Below are 27,014 nucleotides of genomic sequence, written 5' to 3' on the forward strand. Positions count from 1 at the left end.
ATCTCCCTAGTTGTTTTGTGGGTCGCCCTTGTTTCTGGTGCAGGTCAAATAAATGTACCCCTGCTCCCCTCATTCTCTTAGATTCAGGCAGATGACTAGGGCAGATCAGAAGCTTCAAGGCTGCCACTGCTACATGGGAGACAGTGAAGAAAAGAAAATATGAATCGGCCCTGCCCTGTAGCTTGACCAATCATGGCTAGGGGCAGCTGGGAGCTAGGTGGAGTCAAGAAACAGAGTGGGGGGCACCGGCCTACAATGGCGCCCACCTGAGAGGTGCCGGAACTGTGCTCCGGCTGAAAAAAAGCACTGCCTACCACCTAGTGAAGGAAATTAGTGGGATGACAAAGTTACATGGAAATTCGGTTGTTGGTGATTTGAATGCATGTGTCCTTCTCTTTATAAGAGACATCACCTTGCCAACAAAGGTCCGTATAGTAAAAGCTATGGTTTTCCCAGTAGTGATGTATGGAAGTGAGAGCTGGACCATAAAGAAGGCTGATCGCCAAAGAATGGATGCTTTTGAATTCTGGTGCTGAAGCCTTATGAGGCTTTGCCCTCGGGTGGGAAAAATATTGTGCCTGGGAAAGGGAAGTGGGAGTCAAAAGATACTCAAGGAATAGTTTCGGAGAAAAGGCTTTTATTTCTACCATCCATGAACTGGTAGAAGGAGCAAGTGTGATAAGTCACAAAAAGCATGCACGAGTTCACAGTCATGTGCACAAGCATATATGCCCCCTTCCAGTTCCCTCGTCCTTTCTCCTCCCTCAGGAGTCCTCTGAGCATGAACAGAAAGCTGTCTTGGGACTATTGGGACTCTTCCCAGGAAATGGTTTTCAGAGTTCAGATATGTTTCAATCTCTTGTTCTGGCATGGTTCCCAGACAGAAAGTAAGTTGCAATGTGGTTCTTTAGCAAGGCCAGAAGGCATCAGAAAGGCCTGAGAAACAATGGACTGTGTTCCCTACCTTTGTTGCAATCTTTTTAGTTACAGCAAGCGGAATATTTCTGATGCTTAGCTAATGCGTTTTAGCTGCTGAGAAAAATTATTTTGAAAAGGTCTGAGAAGCTTTGAGCCTGCTTTGGTGGGGGTGACTTTGGGCCTAGGTGAGGTCACCTGTCCTCACCTTCCTTCAGTGCTGGAGGAGACTTTGAGAGTCCCATGGACTGCAAGAAGATCAAACCTATCCATTCTGAAGGAAATCCATTCTGAAGGCAGCCCTGAGTGCTCGCTGGAAGGACAGATCCTGAAGCTGAGGCTCCAATACTTTGGCCACCTCATGAGAAGAGAAGACTCCCTGGAAAAGACCCTGATGTTGGGTAGGGAGAAGGGGACGACAGAGGACGAGATGGTTGGACAGTGTTCTTGAAGCTACCAGCATGAGTTTGACCAAACTGTGGGAGGCAGGGGAAGACAGGAGTGCCTGGCGTGCTCTGGTCCATGGGGTCACGAAGAGTCGGACAAGACTAAACGACTAAACAACAACAACCTGGGAGCAGAAACTTCTCAAATCTTCCTGCTGCTTTGTCGTGTCAGGTGCATGATGTGAACACATGGGAGTGACCTTTCAATGCTCTAAAGAAGAGAATGTCAGAAATCATGGCAGGCTGTGTGGTGGGGCGGTAGTTGATATAGCCCCCCTTCTCTTGATTGGCTGGTCATGGTGTCAATCTGGGCTTCCAAGGGTGGGGATTGGCCGAGGTCCAATAGTGGGTTTGTCCCTCCCTCGGCATCTCAGACCAGTTCTGTCTGTTAAACTGGGAAATTCAAAGAGAGCTTCCTCTTTGTCCAAAGAACGCTCAGATGCGGATGTTCTAACATCCGTTGATTTCTTGCTTTCCTACGTTTCTTTGTTCTGAGAGAGAGAGAGAGAGAGAGAGAGAGAGAGAGAGAGAGAGAGAGCGCATATGTGTATCTCTGCCTTTGGAAATGGGGATGACTCAAAGACCCATTACTGCAACCTGGTAAGCTGAGGGTGCTCTTGGACAAACAACATCATGGGCCAGGTAGTGTAGGAAGCTTTTTTTTAAAAAAAAAAGTATCAAATTTCGTTAAAGAAATATAAATTATTTTTTTAATTGTCTTCTATGCCATTCCCTCTCAGTCTGCCCATGACTACTTTAGCAAATATGCTACTGATTGGACAATGCATGAAACTCAGGGCTCTTTTTGGTTATTTTATAAAGACACATATCTCTAAATGTGTTTTTTATTCAGAAAACTGCTGTGTGCTGAGGTTCAAGCCTTGCAGCCAATCTCACAATTTAATTCCCAAAGGACATTACAGAAATATGGTGGGTCAGTGATGAGGCTTGCCTGACTTCTTGCCGAACCAAGTCCCATAAGTGGATATACCTATATATTTTAATTTTATGATACGCCGGCCATGCTGGGCAGCTTCCAACACATATAAAAGCATAATAAAACGCCAAGAATTAAAAACTTCCCTATACAGGGCTGCCTTCAGATGTCTTCTAAGAATTTGTAGTTATTTATCTCCTTGGGTAGTTATTTATCCCCTTGGCATTTATCCCCCTTGGCATCTGAAGAGAGGGTGTTCCACAGAGAGAGGGCCACTACAGAGAAGGCCCTCTGCCTGGTTCCCTGTAACTTCACTTCTTGCAGTGTGGGAACTGCCAGAAGACCCTCGGAGGAGAACCTCAATGTGTCCAGGCTGAATGATGGGGCTGGAGATGCTCCTTCAGGTATACAGGGTCAATGCCGTTTAGGGCTTCAAAAGTCAACACCAACACTTTGAATTGTGCTCGGAAACATACTGGGAGCCTGTGTACTGTAGATCCTTTAGGGCCAGTGTTACATGGTCCTGGCTTTCAATGCTTAGTAAAGTCCCTTCTGGTGGTGTGCCCATCCCAGCTGTGTAGCTCAGTCCCTGCTCCTGCCAACCTAGCAGTTTGAAAGCACACCAGTGCAAGTAGATAAATAGGTACCGCTGTGGCAGGAAGGTAAATGGCGTTTCCGTGTGCTCTGGTTTCCGTCATGGTGTCCTGTTGTGCCAGAAGCGGTTTAGTCATGCTGGCCACATGCTGGCCACTGGAAAGCTGTCTGTGGAAAAACGCCAGCTCCCTGGGCCTGAAAGCGAGATGGGCGCCACAACCCCATAGTCGCCTTTGACTGGACTTAACCTTTCAGGGGTCCTTTACCTTTTATCTATTTCATGACTGAGAGAACTGCAATGATGACCCACTGAGCGTTGTTACTGACATTCAATGCACAGGTCCCCTGCTAGCGTATCGTCAGAAGGGAAGTATATTCATGACAGCACAGAAACGGCTGCTGCTTAGCTAAGCACAGTGTCTTCTGGCAGACCGTGTTCTCCTTCATGTTGCAGTGGGTGCCGACAAGATACTCCAAAGTTGTGGGGCGGGCTAATTGATCATTGGCCACTGTTGTGATTGGGCTTCCCTTGTTGTTGGGAAGAAGTTAATGTCGCCATTATGTGATTGACAGCCAGAAATGTTAAAACTCCCTGCACGAAGCGTAGAGCTTCCTCTTTTCTCTCCGTGCATCGGATTGCCCCCCCCCCCAATATTTAGGGTTGTTCGCTTTGACCTTGCTATGCCTGTCATGGTCTGTCGTCTGCTCTTGGGGCAGGGGCCCGGTAGGAATTTTGTCCATCTGTCTGATTGGCTGGTGCCATTTGGTTTTTGCCTATTGCATAGCAAATCCTCACAACTTGTAAGGTTGCAGTTAGGCATTGGTTAATTTTTGGTTGGTGGAGGGGTATGGATTTGGCTGTGCCTGCCCCTCAAATTCTGCTGCTGCAGGGTATTCCGTTAAAGGAATACAGGGGCTCAACATTGCTTTTGTCCGAACCCTGTCAAGGGGCTAGGGCCACGCAAGAGACCCTGGTTGCATTTGGGGAGGGCTGAGGGCAGGTTCCCTGCTCCGTCGCTACCCCCAAATGTATTCCCCTTTTCTGACTTTTGCAGGCTTGCGAAATGTCAGTCTGTCCCCACTGGGGGCAGATAGTCGCAACCAATGCCTAAGCAACCACTCACATTTTTTTGTATTTTAATAAAGTTGTGACCAAAATTATGCCAAAAACCTTAAAGAAAAATTCTGTGTGATGTGTGAGTTATTTGGGGTGTCTTGGGGACCTCGACAAGCAAATGGCTTCCAGGTCTGGCGGAGTTTTGCACCGGAAAACTACTGTGCTCCTTCCAGCCAGCCCATTCATGCAGAGGGGGGCGGGAGGAGGAAAACAAGCTGTGTTCTGCAAGGATCCCACAGTGACTTCTGTTGTACTCTAGGCCTTGGGGGTGGGATGTCAGTCATCTTCATTATCAGATTGTTGTCATGTGGCCTGCTTTTCCACAAATGAGAAGGTAGCGCAGAATGTCATGCCCAGTCAGGGTCACGAGAGGACACCCCTTATCTGTACCCCCAGCTGCCTCAGCACTGGCTTCCTATATAGTCTTCTGAGAGGAATTTGAGTGGCTGGGTTTCACAGGCTCTTTCGAGGGATGAGTAAAGGGATCTCCAGCTGCATCTCTGCTGTCAGTGCCTTGCCGGTCTTGCAGCGGCCGTGGGGAAAACCTCCCCTCCCCCTGGAAGTTTGCTACTGAGCACTGGGCCTAGAGAACAAAAATGAAGCAGCGAAGATACTGGAAATGGCTCCTGGCTCTCTCTCTCTGTCTCTCTCTCTCTCTCTGTATTCCTTTTCCATTAAGTGGGAACGTGAAAGGATGAAATACTGCTGCATAGAGGAACCATGCGATCCTCAGACTAAACACAGCGGTCTGTCTCTCTTAATGGATTTGCCGGCTTTGTTTAAAGAACTTGAAAGCTCATTTGTTGCTGTAACCTAACCCCTCCACTTTTCATTTCCCTCTCTAAGTTTGGCAGAGGGAACCGGGTCCTTGAGGCTCTCCTCGATGCTGGAGAGAACAACCCATAGCCCTGCTACAGGCAGGTTGTGGTGTAAGTGGTTCAGAGCGGTGGACTCGTAATCTGGTGAACTGGGTTCGCTTCCCCGCTCCTCCACATGCAGCTGCTGGGTGACCTTGGGCCAGTCACACTTCACTGAAGTCTCTCAGCCCCACTCACCTCACAGAGTGTTTGTTGTGGGGGAAGAAGGGAAAGGAGATTGTGAGCCGCTTTGAGACTCCTTAGGGTAGTGATAAGGCGGGATATCAAATCCAAACTCCTCCTCCTCCTCCTCCTCCTCCTCCTCCTCCTCCTCCTCCTCCTCCTCCTCTTCTTCTTCTTCTTGGGAAGAACTAGGAGCACTAGCTCCTGGGGGGCTGAGCCCCTTTGCCCCCCAATATTTTTTGGGGTAGAGACCAGGACCCCCCAATATCCCAAAAGTGTGGAGGCAATGCGCAGAGCATAGCTGTCAATGTTTCCCTTTTTTAAAGGGAAATTCCCTTATTCCGAACAGGTTTCCTTGCAAGAAAAGGGAAAAGTTGACAGCTATGGCACAGAGTGGATACAGTGGCCAGCTTCTCCTCTTCCTCCTTCTGCCATGGAAGAGAAGGAGGGTGGAAGCAGCCCCCCCCCCCCCGCTGGTGGCAGCACCAAGAGGAGAAGAAGGAGGAGCCATTGAAGCTGTGCAACCATTGTGTTTGGCTCCACCCCGGCTCCTCCTGACATCTTGACATCACTCATGTGACGTTGGCCCTTCCAATTGCCCCTGGAAGCTGGTTCCTCTGAAAGGAACTCAATGTAAGCTGCCTGTTTCTCTTCAATTTCCAGTAGGCTGTTGTTGTTCTTACCAGTTTATGGAATGACCCTTAATGTTCTTGTATGGATATAATAAAGCTAACATACCCGTATACAGTTTCCATGACAGGTTATAAATTTAAAAAAAATATTTGAGGGGCCTCACAAGGACCAGGTGCAATGAATAGGATGGTCTTCTGTTCGAACATAAGACAAAACAGCCCCTAGTTTGTAGGATGAAGCAGAAGGCAGAATTAAAGAAAACAGGCCTATTCTTACTTGGAAAAGGAATATCTTAGCTCCAACCCATAGTAACTGGGAACAATGTTTAACTCTGTCATTACTCATTACTATACCAGGGTAGATGGTTTAAAAAATTAGACCTCACTGACATTGTTTGTGCATTTTGGAGTCCTACCTATTCACAGGACAAAATTAGAGGCGGTCTCTTTTAGGGCTGGGTGATATATCAACATATTGTCTAAAATCGGATTGAACTCCATATTGTGATATTGGTTTCATAATTTTTGACCTGGCAATATATTGTGTGAATCATGAGATGTGTGTGAATTTGTGCTATGCAGAAATCACGATGTGGGGGGAAATTGTGAAGCCGGCCAATGCCTCTACATAATTCTATCCTTATTTCAGACATTACAATATATCAGTATATCGCAATGTTTAGCTGGTGATGTATCACAATGTTGAAAACCAGATATCGCCCAGCTCTACGGTTTGCCTCTTATTCTTATTTTAGGCATCGTGGTATTTTGGTAGATCATGATGTTTAGTTGGTGATATATGGCAATGTTGAAAACCAGATCTTGCCCAGTCCTAGTCTCTTTAAAGGAGGAGGAGGAATTTGCAGTTAAAGCAGGGTGGGTGGGTTTCTTCCCATTCCCCTGTCCCCAGGACCTTTTCTGACACAGGTCTTAGCCAACTCTGCCTCCAGAGCAGATTGGAGATCCAGTGATGGCACAAGGAAACAAGGATCCAAAGGGCCAGAGGCAGATGGCAGGGTCCAAGGCAGTCCTTCCATACCAAGTTGGCAAGGTAAAGAAAGCAGATCCATCTTTGTAGCTCCTTATTGGAACTTTTTGCTCAGCTTCAACAGCTGAATGGACTTATAAGGGCTTATAAGACCTAGACAGCATCATAAAAAGCAGAGACATCACCTTGCCAACAAAGGTCCGTAGAATTAAAGCTATGGTTTTCCCAGTAGTGATGTATGGAAGTGAGAGCTGGACCATAAAGAAGGCTGATTGCCGAAGAACTGATGCTTTTGAATTATGGTGCTGGAGGAAACTCTTGAGAGTCCCATGGACTGCAAGAAGATCAAACCTCTCCATTCTGAAGGAAATCAGCCCTGAGTGCTCACTGGAAGGACAGATCGTGAAGCTGAGACTCCAATACTTTGGCCACTTCATGAGAAGAGAAGACTCCCTGGAAAAGACCCTGATGTTGGGAAACATGGAGGGCACAAGGAGTAGGGGACGACAGAGGATGAGATGGTTGGATAGTGTTCTCGAAGCTACCAGCATGAGTTTGACCAAACTGTGGGAGGCAGTGGAAGACAGGAGTGCCTGGCGTGCTCTGGTCCATGGGGTCACGAAGAGTCGGACACGACTAAACAACTAAACAACAACAAAGACCCTGTGTGTCTAATTGGCTTGTGGAAGCAGTTCTACCTGTACTTTTGAGGGAGAGTCGGCTAACTTGATTGACTAAGAAAATTTATCCTATACCCATTGAATGCTTTTGCATCAACGGGCGATTTAAGAACGACTGAAAACAAAATAAAACAGTCTAAGAGATTCTTGTACCATGGAAGGAGTGGCTTCTATAACAATTGGAGGAAATGTGCTCTGACAAAATCTGGAGATCAATCAAGACTCAAATGTCATATTGCGGTGTAATGTACCGTTCAATCCAGTGTGCCCCCCCCCCCGCCCCCATTAAACTAGGTGAGATAATTTCTGGACTCATTGAGTTTCAGTAGAAGACATGTGGCATTTAAATGCCTCTTCATTTCTGCATGGCGGCTTAAAATAATATTTGAGTAGGCTGAAAGCCTAGGGAGAAATGAGTAGTTTAGGCTGTTAATCTTCACTGAGGCTTGGTATTTGTCTATTTTGTTTGCCAACAGGTATTCTGATATTGCTTATTCTCTTAAAAGGGATTTTCTTTTGTGCATTGAACCCTACTCCCTCCTTCCACCTCTAGTGAGATATATATGATAGACGCGCTCGAGTGGATTCATTCCAGACACCTTGAGACGGATCTGACCAATAATCCTACTTCTCTAGAATCATGAGAAATTGGTTGGTTCAAAAGGATAGTTATCTTTCTTTAGGCTTCTATTTCACTCGGGTGACCTGATGCACTGTAGATTACCTGCTTCTGAAAAGCTCCGGCAGACTGTAAATAAGATTTTGGCGAGTGCTCTCGGGCATCTCAGTTTTCACAGAACACAGGCCCCCTTTTCAGAAATATCTGCCCTTCAAGTGACTGCAGTTTGGCATCATTTGGTTAGGGGGTAAAGAAAAGAAAAGAAAAGAACCACATGTTCACTTCTCCGGAGTGAGTGGTAAAGATATTCCAGAGGTAGCTGTTCCAGGCATAGTTCTTGGGGGAAGGGAAAAAATAATATTGGCGACAGATGATCTTTTTTCTCAAAGAAGTGCACTACATTTATAAATATAGAAATTGAGCATGAGGAAGCAGGCAAGCTAATCTGTAAAGTAGCCTTAATGCCTGCCAGACCAAATGTCCCACTTTTCCTCTGTTTTCATCAGGGAAATGTTCGAGCCTGTGGAGTTATGCAAGCCAAGGAGATAAGTAACTACACAACCTTTAGAAGACATCTGAAGGCAGCCCTGTCTAGGGAAGTTTTTTAATGTTTTATTATTATTATTATTATTATTATTATTATTATTATTATTATTATTAGTTGGATGCCTCCCAGGGTGGCTGGGGCAACCCAGTCAGATGGGTGGGGTAATAATAATAATAATAATAATAATAATAATAATAATAATAATAAATAAAAAAAATAAAATAGAATAGGATGTTCCTATTTTCTTCCAAGAAATCTTGGAGGCTATAATCTTGTATGATATATATACAGTGGTACCTCAGGTTAAGTACTTAATTCGTTCCGGAGGTCCGTACTTAACCTGAAACTGTTCTTAACCTGAAGCACCAATTTAGCTAATGGGGCCTCCTGCTGTCGCTGCGCCGCCGGAGCACGATTTTTGTTCTCATCCTGAAGCAAAGTTCTTAACCTGAAGCACTATTTCTGGGTTAGCGGAGTCTGTAACCTGAAGCGTATGTAACCTGAAGCGTATATAACCTGAGGTACCACTGCACCATGTTAAAAGTATCTTTAGAACACAAAGAATCCTGGGAACTGTGGTTTGTTTAGAGTGCTGGGAATTTTAGCTCTGTGAAGGGTAAGCTACAGTTCCCAGGATTATTATTTTTTGGGGGGAGCTGGGGGTTCTTGAAATGTTTGGTGTGTATACAGAGGTCCATTGAGCATCTGAACTGGGCCTAAGTAAGTTCTTTTCACCCCCAAAGCCACTGGTTTTCTTTACAGCCATGCTTGTGACCAAAACATTCAGTATTCAGCACTAGTTCTGTTTGCAATTTCATTTCAAGCCAAAATGGCAGGCTTTGAGGCAGAGGTGGAGTGAACAATGGAGGAGGAAGTTGGGAAGAAACGCAGAAAAATATGAGAAGGCAGAGGAATAAATACATTTAAGAACTCTGTGCCCAAAGAAGCAAAAAGTTTTCCATACACATTTTCGCGAAGTAACGTAGGATCTGGCTTTGCAGGCTTACAGCTGGCCTGTATTTAAACGATTAAGGAAAAAGCCGCTGATTAACCTCTCTTGGCTCAGAAGCTGACATACAAGCATATTTGTTACTTGTTTGAAAATGATCTAAAGTCCTGGCTCCGTGCAGAAGAAGCGCTACGGGGCGTGAGGCTAAGCTGGGGTCATGTGGAGTTACTGTTCCTCTTAGGACCGTAAGCAAAAACCGTGGCTGTGCATTCATCAGTGGAGAACGCTACTTGAGAGAGTTAGTCCAGGGGAAACCAGCCAATCTCTTAACGGGGTTGTGAGGGAAAGGAAAGGAGATATACTTTTTTACTATATATAGATAGTGATTTGCTAAAAGCAAGAGATACCCAGGTCCCTCCTCTGAATGCATAAAAACCACCTATATTTCCAGACCCTCCAAGGATCCCTGTTTTCCAGAGACAGTCCCAGATTTACAGAAGCCGTCCAGGTTTCTGATTTGATCCCAGAATGTCCTGCTTATCCTTAGGACATCCCTATTTTCATTGGAGAAACGTTGAAGGTTATGAAGTTATGCGACCCCTGAGCCAAGGAGATAAGTAACTATACAACTTTTAGAAGACATCCCCTGCAAAGGGGAATTTTTTATGTTTAATGTTTTATAGTGTTTTTATATCTGTTGGAAGCCACACAACAACAACAACAACAACAAGTTCCCAACAAGTTGTTGTTATTGTTGTTTAGGCCACTCCTATATTCACTTCATTATTATTTAAGGTGCTCCTCTTTCTCCCCCTTTCGATGGGAGAAGGATCCCGGTCCCTATACAGTGGTACCTTGGTTGTTGAACGGCTTGGCTCCTGAACAAATCAGCTCCCGAATGCCGCAAACCTGGAATAATAATAATAATTTATTATTTATACCCCACCCACTCTGGGTGGCTTCCAACAGAACACTAAAATACAACAACCTATTAAACATTAAAAGCTTCCCTAAACAGGGCTGCCTTCAGATGTCTTCTAAAAGTTTGTTACTATTTTTCTCTTTGGCATCTGGTGGGAGGGCGTTCCACAGGGCGGGTGCCACTACCGAGAAGGCCCTCTGCCTGATTCCCTGTAACTTGGCTTCTTTCAGTGAGGGAACCGCCAGAAGGCCCTTGGAGCTGGACCTCAGTGTCCGGGCAGAACGATGGAGGTGGAAACGCTCCTTCAGGTATAGTGGACCGAGGACATTTAGGGCTTTACAGGTCAGCACCAACACTTTGAATTGTGCTCGGAAATGTACTGGGAGCCAGTGTAGATCTTTCAAGACTGGTGTTATATGGTCTAGGCGGCTGCTCCCAGTTACCAGTCTGGCTGCTGCATTCTGGATTAGTCTTAGTTTCCCAGTCACCTTCAAAGGTAGCCCCACATAGAGCGCATTGCAGTAGTCCAAGCGAGAGATAACTAGAGCATGCACCACTCTGGCGAGACAGTCTGCGGGCAGATAGGATCTCAGCCTGCATACCAGATCTTCCAGTTTGCAAAAGTTTTTCAGAACCTGAATGTCCGACGCTGCTTCCGATTGAGTGCAGCCAATTGGAAGCTGTGCCTTGGTTTTTGAACTGTTTCGGGAGTTGAACGGACTCCCGGAATGGATAAAGTTAGACAACCAAGGTCCCACTGTTTCGTTCTCCCGGTGGCTGGAAATCAGATGAGAGGCACCCCAGTTTTTGAACAGCAAACAGCTGAAAGGGAGAGAATTGGACACCTTCTTCTCCTTGCTGTTGTGTCAGTCAAATTTGCAGCTTCCTTGCAAATTCAGGGGTGGGGGGAAGCTGAGAAGAGGCTGATAATGTAGCTCCTTGTAGCTCCTCTAGCCCGGCTCCTAGTTCCTGTTATAGTTACAGTTGTACTTATTGTTATTTCCTCAGGAGGTTAATAAAGGAACAACTCCCCCTGGCCTAAAAAGGTGATGATGCACACGGAGCCAAATGATTTGCTGCCTGTCTGAAATGCAGCAGCTGTCCAAAGCTGATCGACTCATCCTTCTCCAGCAGGTGCAGTCGCAGCTGGTAGAAATGGCAAGATATTCTTGGGTAAGGAAGCTCAGATACGTTGGAATAGGCTGTTCGTTCTTCCTCTGTGGGATATGCAGTGATCCAAGAATTTGTGCCTATTGAACAATTCTGTTCAAAATGATGTAGCATCAGGGAGAACTCCCCCCCCCCTCCGTCAAATACACTTTGGAAGCAATTGGGAAGGACCTTTTGAAAACGAGCTAGCAAGGCTTTTTCTTGTCTCTTTTGAACAGTTCATTGCTATGCATGTGTATTTGGACAAGAAACCCTCTGTGGGTACGTACTAGCAAATAATAATAATAATAATAATAATAATAATAATAATAATAATAATAATATATTATTTATACCCCGCCCATCTGGCTGAGTCTCCCCAGCCACTCTGGGCAGCTTCCAATCAAGTATTAAAACATGCAGAGGGTTAAAGCCTTAAATGCACTGTGTTTTCCACTTCCAGGAAAAGAATTCCCAGCAGTTTGGAAACTTTCCAGCTCTACTCTCACCTGAGTATTTCAGACACCTGTAGTAGGGACCCCCAATTCTCTGGGAAGATAATTCACTGTTTCTTGACTTTTAAAAACCATCCCCCTTGTTCGCCCAATCCCAGCCCCCAAACACAACCCCTTTCCCCTGTTATTCCCCCAAAGCCCAGCCGTAGCCATCTGTTTGGCAAATGAATGCACCTGAAAGGATATTACATAAGCACCTAGTTAGTTGCTAATCCTAGATTTTAAATTTCTTTTACAAGTGTCTTAAAATTACAAATTGTGCTTAAATAGGATTAGACCGGGGAGGGGGTGGGGAAATGAAGGAATACAGTTCTTTCCAAACACACTGTCATTGTATATTCATGCATGTAGCCCAAGTCATTGCATTTTTTTAACTTTTAAGTCCGGTTGATTCAATATCTTGGTGGATGAGTTACCCCAAGAGATGGACATTTGGGGAGTGCAACCCTGAATCTCTCCTTCTTGGTGTTGCATACCATCAACCATGGTATCCTTCTGGACCATCTCACAGGAGCATAAGAAGATACTTTGACAGATTTTGTCATTCCTGGGAGGCAGGTCCCAGATAGTGGTTCTCCTCCAGGGCTATTGACTTATGAGGTGCTGCAGGGTTCCATATTGTCCCCGTATGCTTTTCAGTCACTCTGCTGTCCAGAGATTTGGGCATCAGTAGACTGATGGCACTCATCTCTCTATCTCCCCTTTTCGCCAGAGCCTAAGGATGCATTAAAGCTATAGTTAAAGCTATGGTTTTCCCAGTAGTGATGTATGGAAGTGAGAGCTGGACCATAAGGAAGACTGGTCGCCGAAGAATTGATGCTTTTGAATTATGGTGCTGGAGGAGACTCTTGAGAGTCCCATGGACTGCAAGAAGATCAATCTATCCATTCTGAGAGAAATCAGCCCTGAGTGCTCATTGGAAGGACAGATCGTGAAGCTGAGGCTTCAATACTTTGGCCACTTCATGAGAAGACAAGACTCCCTGGAAAAGACCCTGATGTTGGGAAAGATGGAGGGCACAAGGAGAAGGGGACAACAGAGGACAAGATGGTTGGACAGTGTTCTCTCTTGAAGCTACCAGCATGAGTTTGACCAAACTGTGGGAGGCAGTGGAAGACAAGAGTGCCTGGTGTGCTCTGGTCCATGGGGTCACAAAGGATCGCACACGACTAAATGACTAAACAACAACAAGGATGCATTGGGAACCATAAACTAATTACCTATCAGCTGCGAGTGACTGGATGTGGGAAAACATAGGAAGTGAATCTGGTTTGAAAAAGGACTGCTGGATCATCAGGTAACCAGTTCTTCTGGCAATAGGTGTACAGCTTGTTTTTGACGTGGTCAGAGCCGCAGACTTGGGCTACAGATGTGGGTGCCCAGCGTGCATTTTGGGGCCTCTTCCTCTGCCACAGGGCCTCTGTTGGTTCCCGCCACCTTCTGCTGATGGCATTCTAACCTATTTATTTACTTTCATTTGGTTTTTCCATGTGCCTGTTTGCAACATTTATTGTTTGCTTCTGTTACTTCTTTGAACAAAACCATATAAAATTTAAAACATGCAAATAATAGGATTGCCGCCTTACTGCAAATCCCACAGGAGGAAAACACTCGGGTCCATCACCAATAGCCTAATTTTTCATCTAGTGGAAAGCAAGAAACAAACTTCTGCCCTGGCCAATGTGAGGAGACAGGGCCTGGGATGTGAATCTGCCACTCTGCTCTACACCAATTTCCTTGAGAATTGACTTCTCAGTTATTAATTTTTAAAAATTGTCACTATGCAAGTAACAGGTGTGCATATATAACAACAAAGTAAGGACTCAGCTACATTAGTGAAGAAACAGCAATTTTAATGCACTATAAACATTCAACATCAGATGGCGCAAGAGAACAGGAATTTTAAAATGTGTGATTTTCCATAGAGATTTTTTTTCTTTTGTTAAACTGATCAAATTTCTGACTTATTTATAGCAGGTTTTTCCCCTGTGTCTAGATCCACCCTAAGTTAGCAATCAATAGTAAAACAACAGCCATATCGAAAACCAGCAGGCCGTGCTGAGTGCAGTGATAAAAAACTTTTCACAAAGAGGCAGAGCTACCTGGCTCCCAAATGACAGCAGGGAGCAGGACTTTATGGATTTCTTTCAGCAGAGAGTCCTAGTATACCCGGGGCTGCTACTGAGAAGGACCTGTTTTATGTGGATGCTAATCGGGCCTCTCCATAAGAATTTGGAGCATGCCCTCACCAGATGTTTCTCAGATTTGGGGAAGGCAGAGGGGAGAGGATTTTGCCACAGAGCATACACTGAACTCTGGCCAACCCTGGCTCAGTGTTAAATGTCTGTGTATGTTAGATATGTTTCCAAATACCTGGACTGTCACATTGACACATTTAGGTGTATACCTAAAAACGCAGCACGTGAAGAGGCTTGGGATCAAACGGCGTATCACGGCAAGTTTCCTCAGAAATCATAATGCTCCTTCCCTCATCCCAGCAGTTCTCTGGCCTTCACCTAGCTTCACGAAGCTGAAATAGATATAAATACATACGAACAGCATGGCTCCAGCAGCAAGAAGCAAAAAGGCAGCTTCCAGAAAGCTTGGTTTAGACAGATTGGCAGATACTGTTCTGTAGTGAAGACCGTCTCCAGACGCCATCCATTCTGGAGCAGAGTTGAGTGCAGTCTCATTTTGCAGTGCTTTTTCAAAGAGCTGGTCTGGAGTTTGTGCCTTCCTTAAGAAGGGCGAGTGGCAGGACTCCTGAGGTTTTGTGAATTCACTTAGGAATGGGTTGTCTTTTGTAGGGTCCTTAGAAGGAGGAGGCAGGAGAGGTGTTTCCAAGTTGGGGCTGGGAGGAGCGGGGCGAGTGAGGCGATCTCCAGAACAGCAAGGTACAGAAGGACATTTTTTTGGGTGCTTTTTGGAACACAAGGAAGCATGTTTTCTTCTGTGGTGCTTTTTGGTGGGTGAAGAATCTCCTTTTGCGTTCCTTGGGGACGAGAGGTCTTCAGGGCGCCTTTTGAACTTTTTTGAGTGAAAAACAGAATGGAAAGGTTTCTTACAGCAAGGACATTCAGCCTTGGTTTCCAACAAGTCCTGTGTACAAGAAAAGCAGAAGCTATGTAAACAAGGGTTTACATATAGCATATTGCCAAAAGTTCTGAAACAGAGAGGGCACGTGGAATATTGAGACGCATCAGGCGCCTTTATTGTCTGGTGCAAATCCTTTGTGCCAGCTTTGGGCGAAGGGCTTTTGGCCTCTGCGATCTCCTCATTTAGTGACATTGGATCTGTAAGTGAGAAGAGGAACATTTTAGCATCAGCAGTGCTATTAAGAAGGTACAGAACAAGGGTGGGGAAACTGTGGCCCTCTGGTATGTTACTGCGTTGCAATTCCTGTCATTTCTGGACTTTAGCAATGCTGGCTGGGGCGGAGGGAAGAAGGAATCCAACATGGAGGGTCACAGGCTCCCTTCATGTGGTATTGAGCAATTTGGCATGTAACCTTTACAGTGACCTGCTGAACAACATCACTATTCCCAACTGAGGACCTGAAACTTAAAGATACAGTCATACCTCAGGTTGAATGTGCTTCAGGTTGAGCACTTTCAGGTTACGCTCCATGGCAACCCAGAAGTAACGGAGCGCGTTACTTCTGGGTTTTGCCGCTTACGCATGCGCAGATGCTCAAAATGATGTCGTGCGCATGCACGGAAGCGGCAAAACGCGACCCATGCACGCGCCATCGCATCTTACGTTCTATTCAGAATGTGAACGGGGCTCCGGAATGGATCCCCGTTCACATCCCAAGGTACCTCTGTAGTGGCTTGTTGAAGGGTGAGGCAAGATTTGAATCCAAAGCTCCCTGGTACATATTATTATTATTAATTAACAGAAATTAATTAATTTCAGTTGTTTTAAATGATAAAAAGTATCAAACCGGTTTGACAAAAGTAAAGCACAACAAACAAAAACAGTCTAAACCCAGAAAATTTTAAAACAGTGATAATACAGAAATAGAGTGGTACCTCTAGTTACGAACTTAATTCATTCCGGAGGTCCATTCTTAACCTGAAACTGCCCTTAACTAGAGGCGTGCTTTTGCTAGTGGGGCCTCTTGCTGCTGCTGTGCCACCGGCACATGATTTCCTTTCTCACCCTGGGGCAAAGTTCTCAGCTCGAGGTAACTCTTCCAGGTTAGCGGAGTTTGTAGCATTTGTAACCTGAGGCGTTTGTAGCTCAAGGTACCACTGTATACAAATGCTCACCCAGCAACATAACAATAAGGGCCAAGTCTTATCCACACCACTAAAAGGCAAGCGTCACCGTAGGAGGCATCATTTATTAACCAGTGGCCTGGATTAGTCTGGTGCCTAAAACTGACAAAGGTGTCACCAGGTGTGTCTCCCTGAGAGGACATCCCACAGATTGGGGAGCGCCAATGATAAGACTTGTTCTCAGATACTCACCCTTCATACCACTCTTGGACTAGACTCAAATCTCAATCTCTGAGAGGCTGCGCTACACTATTGCCACCCAACAGCATACCCTCCAACAATTCTCCAATGAAAATAGGGATGTCCCATTCCACAGTGATAATTTTACTATTTATACCCCACACATCTTACTAGGTTGCCCCAGCCACTCTGAGAAGCCTCCAACATATATAAAAACATTATAAACAGTAAACTTTAAATAAACTTCCCTATACAGTGGTACCTCGGGTTACATACGCTTCAGGTTACAGACTCCGCTAACCCAGAAATATTACCTGGGGTTAAGAACTTTGCTTCAGGATGAGAACAGAAATTGTGCAGCAGCGGCGCAGCGGCAGCAGGAAGCCCCATTAGCTAAAGTGGTGCTTCAGGTTAAGAACAGTTTCAGGTTAAGAATAGACCTCCAGAACGAATTAAGTTCTTAACCTGGGGTACCACTGTACAGGATTGCCTTCAGACGGCTTCGGGGTTGGATAACTCCATACCCTCTCACTTTTCCCCAAGGAAAACAGAGACATCCTAAGGAAAATCGGGACATTCCAGGATCAAATCAGAAACTGAGATGGCTTCCTTAAATTAGGGACATCCCTGGAAAATAGGGACACATGGAGGGTCTGCAATAGCACCCAGACAGAAATTCAGGACAAATGTTGACTTTTGTATAGGCAAAGCTTCTAAGGCCTTATTTAGCTTTATATGTTAATAGCAGCCTTCTGGAATTAGAGGAACGCAAAAACTCATTATAGTTTTGGAAGGTTCTGTCTGCCATCTTGATTCAAAATGCCATCTGATTGTATCCAAATATAGATGAAAAACAGCTCCTTGATCTCAGGAACCATCGAGCAAGATTTGGTTACAGTATCTTAAGAGCTGTCCGAACGCATAGAGAAGAAACAGCTTTCCAAAATGTACAGTAGGTTTGGTATTTAGTTGCTAACCATTACCATTGCAATTAAACAATTGCATGAATTAAACAATTCCTCCTCATGAGGCTGGAGGAACATTGCCTGGCTGTGAGTCGTGGAGGTCGCTCCCTGCAAGGCCCTTTCCACCTGGCCTAGAGGGTGAGGCCCACATTCACCAGCCCTACTAAAGAGGCTCCTCATGAGGCCAGAGGAACATTGCCTGGCTATTGTTTTATTGATTTAATGTGCTCTAAACCGCTTTGAGATTTTTATTAAAAATATAAAGCGATATAAAAGTAATGGTAAAGGGACCCCTGACTGTTAGGTCCAGTTGTGGCTGACTCTGGGGTTGCAGCCTTCATCTCACTTTATTGGCCGAGGGAGCCGGCGTACAGCTTCTGGGTCATGTGGCCAGCATGACTAAGCCGCTTCTGGCGAGCCAGAGCAGTGCACAGAAACGCCGTTTACCTTCCCGCCAGAGCGGTACCTATTTATCTACTTGCACTTTGACGTGCTTTCAAACTGCTAGGTTAGCAGGAGCAGGGACTGAGCAACAGGAGCTCATCCCGTCACAGGGATTCGAACCACCGACCTTCTGATCGGCAAGTCCTAAACTCTGTGGTTTAACCCACAGCGCCACCCGCATACCATAAAGCAGTATAGAAATTTTTAAAAATAAATATCAATAAATATCTTAAGAGCTGTCCAAATGCATAGAAAACAGACAACTTTCCAAAATGTACAATAGGTTTAGTACTTAGTTGCTAACCATTACCACTGCAATTAAACAACTTATCACATGTTCATTCATCCCAACTTAGTCTTCCATCCTCCCATCCCCTCCCCTTCAACACAACCCTTGAAATTTCAAACCCAACCTAAAATGTTCAGTTAAAACCTACATATTTGTTATTGAATCTGTTACACATTTAGGCCTCTACATATGCACAGCAAAGAAAGAAATCAGGAAAATTTGAATGAGAGGAAAAAAGCAGGGGGAGAAAGCATGTAAAGCGGGGAAGAGAGAAAGGACCAAATGTTTTTCAATAAAAACCTTTTCATTCTGCATATACCCCATAAGTCTTCTTTATAAGTCTCTTACATACAGTGGTACCTCAGGTTACATACGCTTCAGGTTACATACGCTTCAGGTTACAGACTCCGCTAACCCAGAAATAGTGCTTCAGGTTAAGAACTTTGCTTCTGGATGAGAACAGAAATCGTGCTCCAGCAGCACGGCAGCAGCAGGAGGCCCCATTAGCTAAATTGGTGCTTCAGGTTAAGAACAGTTTCAGGTTAAGTACGGTCCTCCGCAACGAATTAAGTACTTAACCTGAGGTACCACTGTACTTCGATTTTTATGTCACTGAAGTCTCATGAGATAAGCCAAGACAGTTTCATTAAGATCCAAACAAATTTATCGGGGAGTGGAATGGGGAAGGGGGAAAGTCATAAACCCTTAAGTCCCCAATGAATGATTTGAAAGCCCCATGACAGGTCCAGGAGTTCCAAAAGAATTTTGACCAAACAGGTGAAAATTTCCTTGGGGGTGGACAATGAGGGGACAAGGTGTTCAGGCCTACCTGAAAATAGCAAGGATTGTTCAAGGTGTTACATTAGAAATCTGGGCCTTACATGGAATAATATGTTCTTTAATTTTAAAATAAATAAGCAATCACAATATACACAATAATTTCTGCTACATTGGGGGGACTTCTGGCTGGGAAGGACAAACGTACATTTTAATGGTGAAGTGAGTTGCTCAGTGAGTCTCTCAGGAGATGCACATGAGATGATGGAGGAGGAAAGATGCTCTTCAAGGTTCCAAGACGGTTAGAGTTTGTGAAAGCTCCAACTGTCACTCCCAGTCCCGGCGTCCCTATTTTCCAGGGATGTCCCTGATTTAGAGAAGCTGTTTCCCAGATTCTGAATGTCCCTCTTTTCGTATTTTCATTGGAGAAATGTTGGAGGGTATGGAGTTATCTGACCCCCGAGCCGCCTGAAGGCCATCCTGTATAGGGAAGTTTATTTAATGTTTAATGTTTTATTATGTTTCCAAATATGTTGGAAGCTGCCCAGAGCGGCTGGGGAAACCCAGTCCAGGTGTGTGGGGGCATCAATAGTAAAATTATCGTTGTGGAATGGGACGTCCCTATTTTCATCGGAGAAATGTTGGAGGGCTCAGCGCTTTTTTTCAAAGAAGCCATCTCTCACTGCTTCTTGCTGGCTATCTCTCCTGACAGACCTTCGGGAGTAATGGCTTCCAAGCAAGGACAGCTATTAGAAGACAGCCTGGTCCTGATGCGGGCAGCATGAGAACTTTTTAAAGCAAATCAAACAAGTTTGGCAGGCTTGGGGAATGGAAAACTCTGGCCCTTTCAATAAAGTTCAGTAAGGTAAGTGGGCAACCTTCTCCCAAAAATTCAGAAGAAATATATTTTTCTCTCCCAGTATATATATATTTTGGGGAATCTGAGTATCATTTTGCTATCAACCAACCAAAGTTTGAGAGCTAAAAAATATCTGCACAGCTCTAAAAATTACATTTTTGGCTAATAGGTAAGAAAAGCCCTTCTCACTTTTATGAACGCAACCCTTATATAACCCAAAGGTTACGTTAGAATATTGTCCCAGTTACTTGAAAAATTGGGGAAATGACTTTCTTTTGAACCAGGAGCAGCCTTTTTCTGGCACTATCAAATCAGATAGAAGTTTAGAATTGATTATTATTATTATTATTATTATTATTATTATTATTAATAATACCATGCCCATCTGGCTGGGCTTTCCCAGCCACTCTGGGCGGCTCCCAATAGAATATTAAGAACATGATAAAACAGAAAGCATTAAAAACATTTTAAAAATTGGGCTCTGCACTTAAGAACTTAAAAACATAATAGGAACTATAACGATGTACCTCTCGGCTTATTGAAAGCATCAGTCAGATTAGGAAATGTTTGATTCAGGTATAAGATGAGACTAAGAAATCAAAAGAGACACATCTCTTATTTTTTTAGATTCTGTTAACATTTATGTAGATGTGGGAAATGTATTCCTTTGCCCCTCCCCCTTCCAAAGTATATTGAATTAATTAACATTATATCTCTGGCAATAGGCAAGAAATTCAGCTCTGGGAAACAGCAACGATGGTGCTTCATTGGAAACATATTGGTCACTGGAGGAACACAAAACCAAATTCAATAGATCATTAAAAACAAACAGCCAAGGAAACAAATGCATATTAAAAGCTTACTTCCCCAGGCTGGTAATGCTGATCAGAAGTGTATCCAGTGCCAGATTTATGCATAAGCTAAACAAGCTGTAGCTTAGGGCCCCACTCTCTTGGGGGCCCCAAAAAAACTTAAATGAAAAAAATCTGGATGTACATTTCCCAAATATAAGATAAAAAACAAATAAAATAAAACCTACATACAGCAGCAGTGTTTTGTGTTATGTAGGCTCCTATGATGTAAGTCATAGGCCCCGCCTGCTAGCCTGCTCCCTAAAATATCACTGGTTTGCTCATTTCTATATATAGGGTGCCTACATTCTGCATGGACTCGTTATTTTTTTATGTGCAAATGGCTTTAGATACCTGTTAGGTCCATAAACTGAAGGGACGTGGGTGGTGCTGCGGTCTAAACCACAGAGCCTAGGGCTTGCCAATCAGAAGGTCGGCGGTTCAAATCCCTGTGATGGGGTGAGCTCCTGTTGCTCGGTCCCTGATCCTGTCCACATAGCAGTTTGAAAGCACGCCAAAGTGCAAGTAGATAAATAGGTACCACTCTGGCGGGAAGGTAAACGGCGTTTCCGTGCGCTGCTCTGGTTCGCCAGAAGCAGCTTAGTCCTGCTGGCCACTTGACTTGGAAGCTATCTGCAGACAAACACCGGCTCCCTTGGCCAGTAGAGCAAGATGAGCGCCACAACCCCAGCCCAGAGTCGTCTGCAACTGGACCTAATGGTCAGGAGTCCCTTTACCTTTAGGTCCATAAATTACCATATAGCATATATTCAACACAAAAAACAGTGACAATTTGTTGTTGACAAAGGACAGCTGGACATATAAAGGGCCCCATTACCTTCAGTAGCTTAGGGCTTCATCAAACCTCAATCTGCCCCTGAGTGTATCCCCACGCACAATGTTGAGTTAAGACAAGGAAAGAAAAATGGGACTCTTCTGATTTTGCAGCTGCCATACCATGGGACTGAGGTGCAGAAGAGAAGCAGTGCAGATACAATGGGGTGGACCTGCGCTTTTAAGACGGGCCTGCTTTTCCAAGGCAACAATCCAATGCCAGCTAAATTCCACAAGGAGAGAGATCTTAATGGGCTTGAGTGAGCAGGAAATTAGACAGAAAGGTAATTTCAGAGCCTTTTTTAATGCATGTCATGTGCCAAGGAACTGCTCGCCTCCCTGTCTTTGAGTTGGTTGTTTTTAGATGTTAAGAGAACTTCCAGGCTGTCCTCGGTTTTGGGTCGGATTCAGCCACATCCTGGCAAATTCAGGCTGCTCAGTTAAAGGTGATTTCTCAAAGGAATAGACTTTTCACAACAAGGAGATTCATACCGGAAGGAGTGAGGCAACTCTTCTTCTTCTTCTTCTTCTTCTTCTTCTTCTTCTTCTTCTTCTTCTTCTTCTTCTTCTTCTTCTTCTTCTTCTTCTTCTTTAATTTTGTATACCTATACCTGTAGATCTTAGGGTGGTTCATAACACTTGCTTGACATGACATTATCTAATCTTCCCACAAACGAATCAGGACAAATCCTCCTTAAATAGCCAGTGGCATGTCTTCTTTCTCCAAATTGGCATATATTATCTCTGCAAACAAACCAGACTGTCAATTTAAGCTTTTGTGTTTCTCTCTCAAGTGATGTTTCTATATTTTGAAACGTTAACAATTCACAGGAAGTATTTTTTAAAATGTTGGTGTGTTCAAGGGGGCATTTCTTAATGAGAACCCATAGTAATATTTCTGAAATAGTATCTTTTGTATTGTGGGGTTAGGAGTGAGATGTATATTTATGACTGATATTGATTTAAAGGTATAAACCGAACATGGGTTTTTTGAGGGGGGAGGTTGCCTTAATTTTGATCTGAGCTGGAGAAGAATTTGGGGGAGAAGAATCTGAGCTGGAGAAGAATTTGGGGGCTTGTAAAGCTTGCTTTGAGGTGGGCTTCACAATCCCCTGAAACTAGGGCTTTTCCCCTGGCTGGAACTCAGTTCTGACACCTCTCAGGGGGGCACCATTGCCATTATAAGAGAACAAGGGAGGCATCCGTGGTGGGTTTTGGCACCTCTTTTCCTAGAAAAATAGGAAATAATGATTCTCCAATGCCGGGAACTTTGTTGACAATGGTGGTTGTCTGAGGACAAATATGTGTAGAGCAAGGAGAAGGCCTGAGGCAAAGGAGGAAACAAAGTACAGGAAGAATATGACTTAAGGAACCTTGAATTTGCTGTACAGAAAGGAATCTGTCCAGAGACCCAGAGCCAATCTCTGCTAAGAGCTAGCCTAAACAAACACTAGATCACATGGTAAAAATGTTCTTGGTCTGAATGACTTCAGGACGTAGGTGGGGGAATCACATGGTTGAATGTATTCCCACATTACCAGCAAAATCCCTTCAAGATCCAGGGGGAAGAGATTTTCTTGCCTAAAAGAAAATCTCTCTAGCATTATAATGTGCAGGATTGTTTATTTATTTATATCCATTGAGGGTCTCCAAGCCATTTGGCCCACCACCTGCAGATCGAAGGGGTGCACTCTCAGTACAGCTACTGTTTTGGAATCGAAGATGCTCTTTTGCCCTGGTCTGTGGTACCCCATCCACTGGAATCACAAGCCTTCCGAAATCCCCTTGTGTGACCTTGCAGACAGTGGAACCGGGGAATGCATTTCGCCAGGATAACGAGGTGAAGGGAGGATAATGCAGTCCTCACAAATTTCAACACGCAAATGAGGCCAGAGGGATGGGAAAGATTTGCGGAGCAGGTTGGATGCAGGGCGATGGTTTCTCTCTGTCTTTGTGGAGAAGCACCGCTTCGTAGCGACGTATCCTAGCAATGTCTGGTTAGTGCTAGGTATATGATTTAATTGACAACAGACAGAAATCTAATCCTGACCTCTTCCCACCCCCACCGCCTGCTTTTAAACAAATGGTTCTCTACAGTGAAGGTCTGTGAGGGTCAAAGGAGAGTTAAGGGGGTGATGGGAGCGAAATGATAGGTGCCATATGGTTTTCAAATGTGAAACAGATTGGAGGTGAAACATCAGCAGGAATGCCACATGCTAAGCCCTATTTGCATAGCAATTTGTTGACCACCATTGCAAGGCTTGTCTGGACCACGGACACTTTTCTGGCTTGCCACTATGATGCATCGGAGAATGCGATATCACAACTCAGAAGAAGAAAATCAAATATACACAATCAGTTAAAACTGGTGGCGCTGTCCCTTCTCTGGCATATTTTGTTGTTGTTTAGTCATGTCCGACTCTTCATGACCCCATGGACCAGAGCACGCCAGGCACTCCTGTCTTCCACTGCCTCCCACAGCTCGGTCAAACTCATGCTGGTAGCTTCGAGAACACTGTCCAACCATCTCATCCTCTTTCATCCCCTTCTCCTTGCGCCCTCCATCTTTACCAACATCAGGGTCTTTTCCAGGGAGTCTTCTCTTCTCATGAGGTGGCCAAAGTCTTGGAGCCTCACCTTCAGGATCTGTCCTTCCAGTAGTGCTCAGGGCTGATTTCCTTCAGAATGCAGAGGTTTGATCTTCTTGCAGTCTATGGGACTCTCAAGAGTCTCCTCCAGCACCATAATTCAAAAGCATCAATTCTTCTGCGATCAGCTTTTTTTATGGTCCAGCTCTCACTTCCATACATCACTACTGGGAAAACCATAGCTTTAACTATACAGACCTTTGTCAGCACGGTGATGTCTCTGCTTTTTATTTTTATTTTTTTAAAAAAGAATTTTTATTGATTTTTCAAACACATAATAAAAAACAAACAGATTACAAAACAACAACATACACAACATTAAACATATACCGACTTCCCCATACCTCCCTTTCGCTGCATCCTTATTCCAAAGTTCTTTAGCAACCCTTTGATCAGATTATCTGTTGATTCCCTTTCATTAGATTTCCTTAAACTTAATAGTTACCGCTGTATTTCTCTACTTCTTACCCCTTGGCATCTCAACACTCCTCAATTTTACAAGATGTCTCTGCTTTTTAAGATGCTGTCTAGGTTTCCCATTGCTTTTCTCCCAAGGAGCAGGCGTCTTTTAATTTCATGACTGCTGTCACCATCTGCAGTGATCATGGAGCCCAAGAAAGTAAAATCTTCCCCTTCTATTTGCCAGGAGGTGATGGGACCAGTGGCCACGATCTTAGTTTTTTTGATGTTGAGCTTCAGATCATATTTTGTGCTCTCCTCTTTCACCCTCATTAAGAGGTTCTTTAATTCCTCCTCACTTTCTGCCATCAGAGTTGTCTCATCTGCATATCTGAGGTTGTTGATCTTTCTTCCGGCAAACTTAATTCCGGCTTGGAATTCATCCAGTCCAGCCTTTTGCATGATGAATTCTGCATATAAGTTAAATAAGCAGGGAGACAATATACTTCACTATAAACATCGACGACTGTTGGCTCTGCTTACAGTTCCCCACAAAATGCCCACTGTAGTTGTTGACCAAGGGAAAACCAGAAAAGAGAAAATAAAACCAATTAAGTCAGGGGTAAATGTTTTTAATAGGTTGATCCTCTGTATTGTAGAAAGCTGAATTGACACAAAGGAGGTTTATCCAGAACTCATTATAGAACTCACGTTAATGAAGGATGGCCAAGAACTTAACATTTTAGAGCACAAACTTAAGCATGTCTACTCAGAAGTAACGTGAGATTTTCTCCTAGGCGAGTGCATGTAGAATTGTGAGATTTGTAGTATGGAAGCCACCAATCGAAGAGTACGAAATGTGAGCATTATATTTCTAGGGAGATTGGAGCCAGCAGAACTTAGAGCAAGCGAAGAGCAACAGCCACAAAAACCTGTAGATATTGCAGGCAGGATGGAGGTTGTAGCTCTCAAACATCCTCTGGGACCAAGCCAACCTTTCATGACTGAAAAAGTGTCTGCTTGCCTGCTTTTTTTCTTTACAGGCTGGAGTAGCAACGAACAAAGGACTGGCCTGTTCCCAATCATGATAGAAGCCAGCCCTGGATGCATGAACCTTTTCAACTACTGTAGGAATACGAACCCCTGTCTCTCTTTTCCCCGTCCCCTAGATAAACATTTTATCCAGCAGTACCAATTATGCACCCCAGAAATGCTTCTTTCAAAGAAACGCCCATTGTTTGGTGAGTTTGCCTTCCTACCCAGATCTTTCCATTGCTCCCTTGTCCCTCGTTGCTTGTTATTCCCCCCTCTTTCTCCCCCCTTCCCCCCCTCTCTCGAAGCTTTGAAACATGTTGTTTCCAGATGTAGGCCCCAAGTGCCCTGTCAAGAGCTTCCTGTCCTGTTGAGTTCAGAGCGGATGGAATTACACAAGACTTGGCTGAAAGAATCCAATGCTCCATCTCCTTAATTAAACCCTGGGATTGTACAGAGGCTGCCCTATTCCTGGCAAGGACCCTCGCGCACCCCCACGCCACAGCGTAGTAAACTAGTGGCTCATTAAAACCATGACATCCCTGCTGACGAGGTGTTCGAAACAAACATTTTCCCCTAAACAAATATACGGGCGACCTCCCCAATTAATTCTGCTGCCTTCTCAGAGCAGCCATTGAGGGCGGCTCACTGTTTGCACACTTGCTGAGTCAATGGGGCTTTCTTGTATGGCAGGACCTTAAGTTAGATGATAATAATAATAATAATAATAATAATAATAATAATAATAATAATAATAATAATTTATTACTTATACCTCGCCTGTCTGGCCAGGCCTCCCCAGCCATTCTGGGCAGCTCTCAACAGAATATTAAAAACACAATAAAACAACAAATGTTAAAAACCTCTGGAAACAGGGCTGCTTTCAGATGCCCTCTAAAAGTCAGGTAGTTGTTTATCTCCTTGACATCTGATGGGAGGGCGATCCATAGGGAACCACTCGGGCACCACTACCGAGAAGGGCCTCTGCCTGGTTCCCTGTAACCTCACTTCTCACAGTGAGGGAACCAGCAGAAGACCCTGGAAGGAGGACCTCAGTGTCTGAGCTGAACAGTGGGGGTGGAGATGCTCCTTCAGGTATACTGGGCCACGGCCATTTAGGGCTTTAAAGGTCAGCACCAAGACTTTGAATTGTGCTCAGAAACGTACTGGGAGCCAATGTAGGTCTTTCAAGACCGGTGTTATATGGTCTCGGCGGCCGCTCCCAGTCACCAGTCTACCTGCTGCATTCTGGATTAGTTGTAGTTTCTGTTTTACCTTCAAAGGTAGCTCCACATAGAGTGTGTTGCAGTAGTCCAAGCGGGAGATAACCAGAGCATGCACCACTCTGGGAAGACAGTCTGCGGGCAGGTAGGGTCTCAGCCTGTGTACCAGATGGAGCTGATAAA

General features: G+C 44.6%; 2 long non-coding RNA genes across 3 annotated transcripts in view; one reads left to right on the top strand and one right to left on the bottom strand.

Moving 5' to 3' along the window:
- Window positions 1-1,490: 1,490 nt before the first annotated feature.
- LOC309360341 overlaps window positions 1,491-27,014 on the top strand; it is a 29,413-nt gene continuing 3,889 nt past the window's right edge. The window contains exons 1-7 of one of the 2 annotated variants that reach the window (XR_014164011.1): window positions 1,491-1,961; window positions 11,395-11,559; window positions 11,775-11,817; window positions 19,698-19,850; window positions 21,644-21,813; window positions 25,455-25,510; window positions 25,620-25,817. This is a non-coding gene — a long non-coding RNA (uncharacterized lncRNA). Of the gene's footprint in view, window positions 1,962-11,394; window positions 11,560-11,774; window positions 11,818-19,299; window positions 19,426-19,697; window positions 19,851-21,643; window positions 21,814-25,454; window positions 25,511-25,619; window positions 25,818-27,014 lie in introns of those variants that run through there. The other variant, XR_014164012.1, reaches the window with a different exon arrangement.
- On the bottom strand, window positions 13,883-19,324 carry LOC309360381. The gene is made up of 2 exons (XR_014164079.1): window positions 19,194-19,324; window positions 13,883-15,343 (listed from the first exon to the last, which is right to left on the bottom strand). It is a non-coding gene; the product is annotated as an uncharacterized lncRNA (long non-coding RNA).

This window comes from Podarcis melisellensis (assembly GCF_964234715.1).
Source record: "Podarcis melisellensis genome assembly, chromosome: 17".
NCBI lineage: Eukaryota > Metazoa > Chordata > Lepidosauria > Squamata > Lacertidae > Podarcis > Podarcis melisellensis.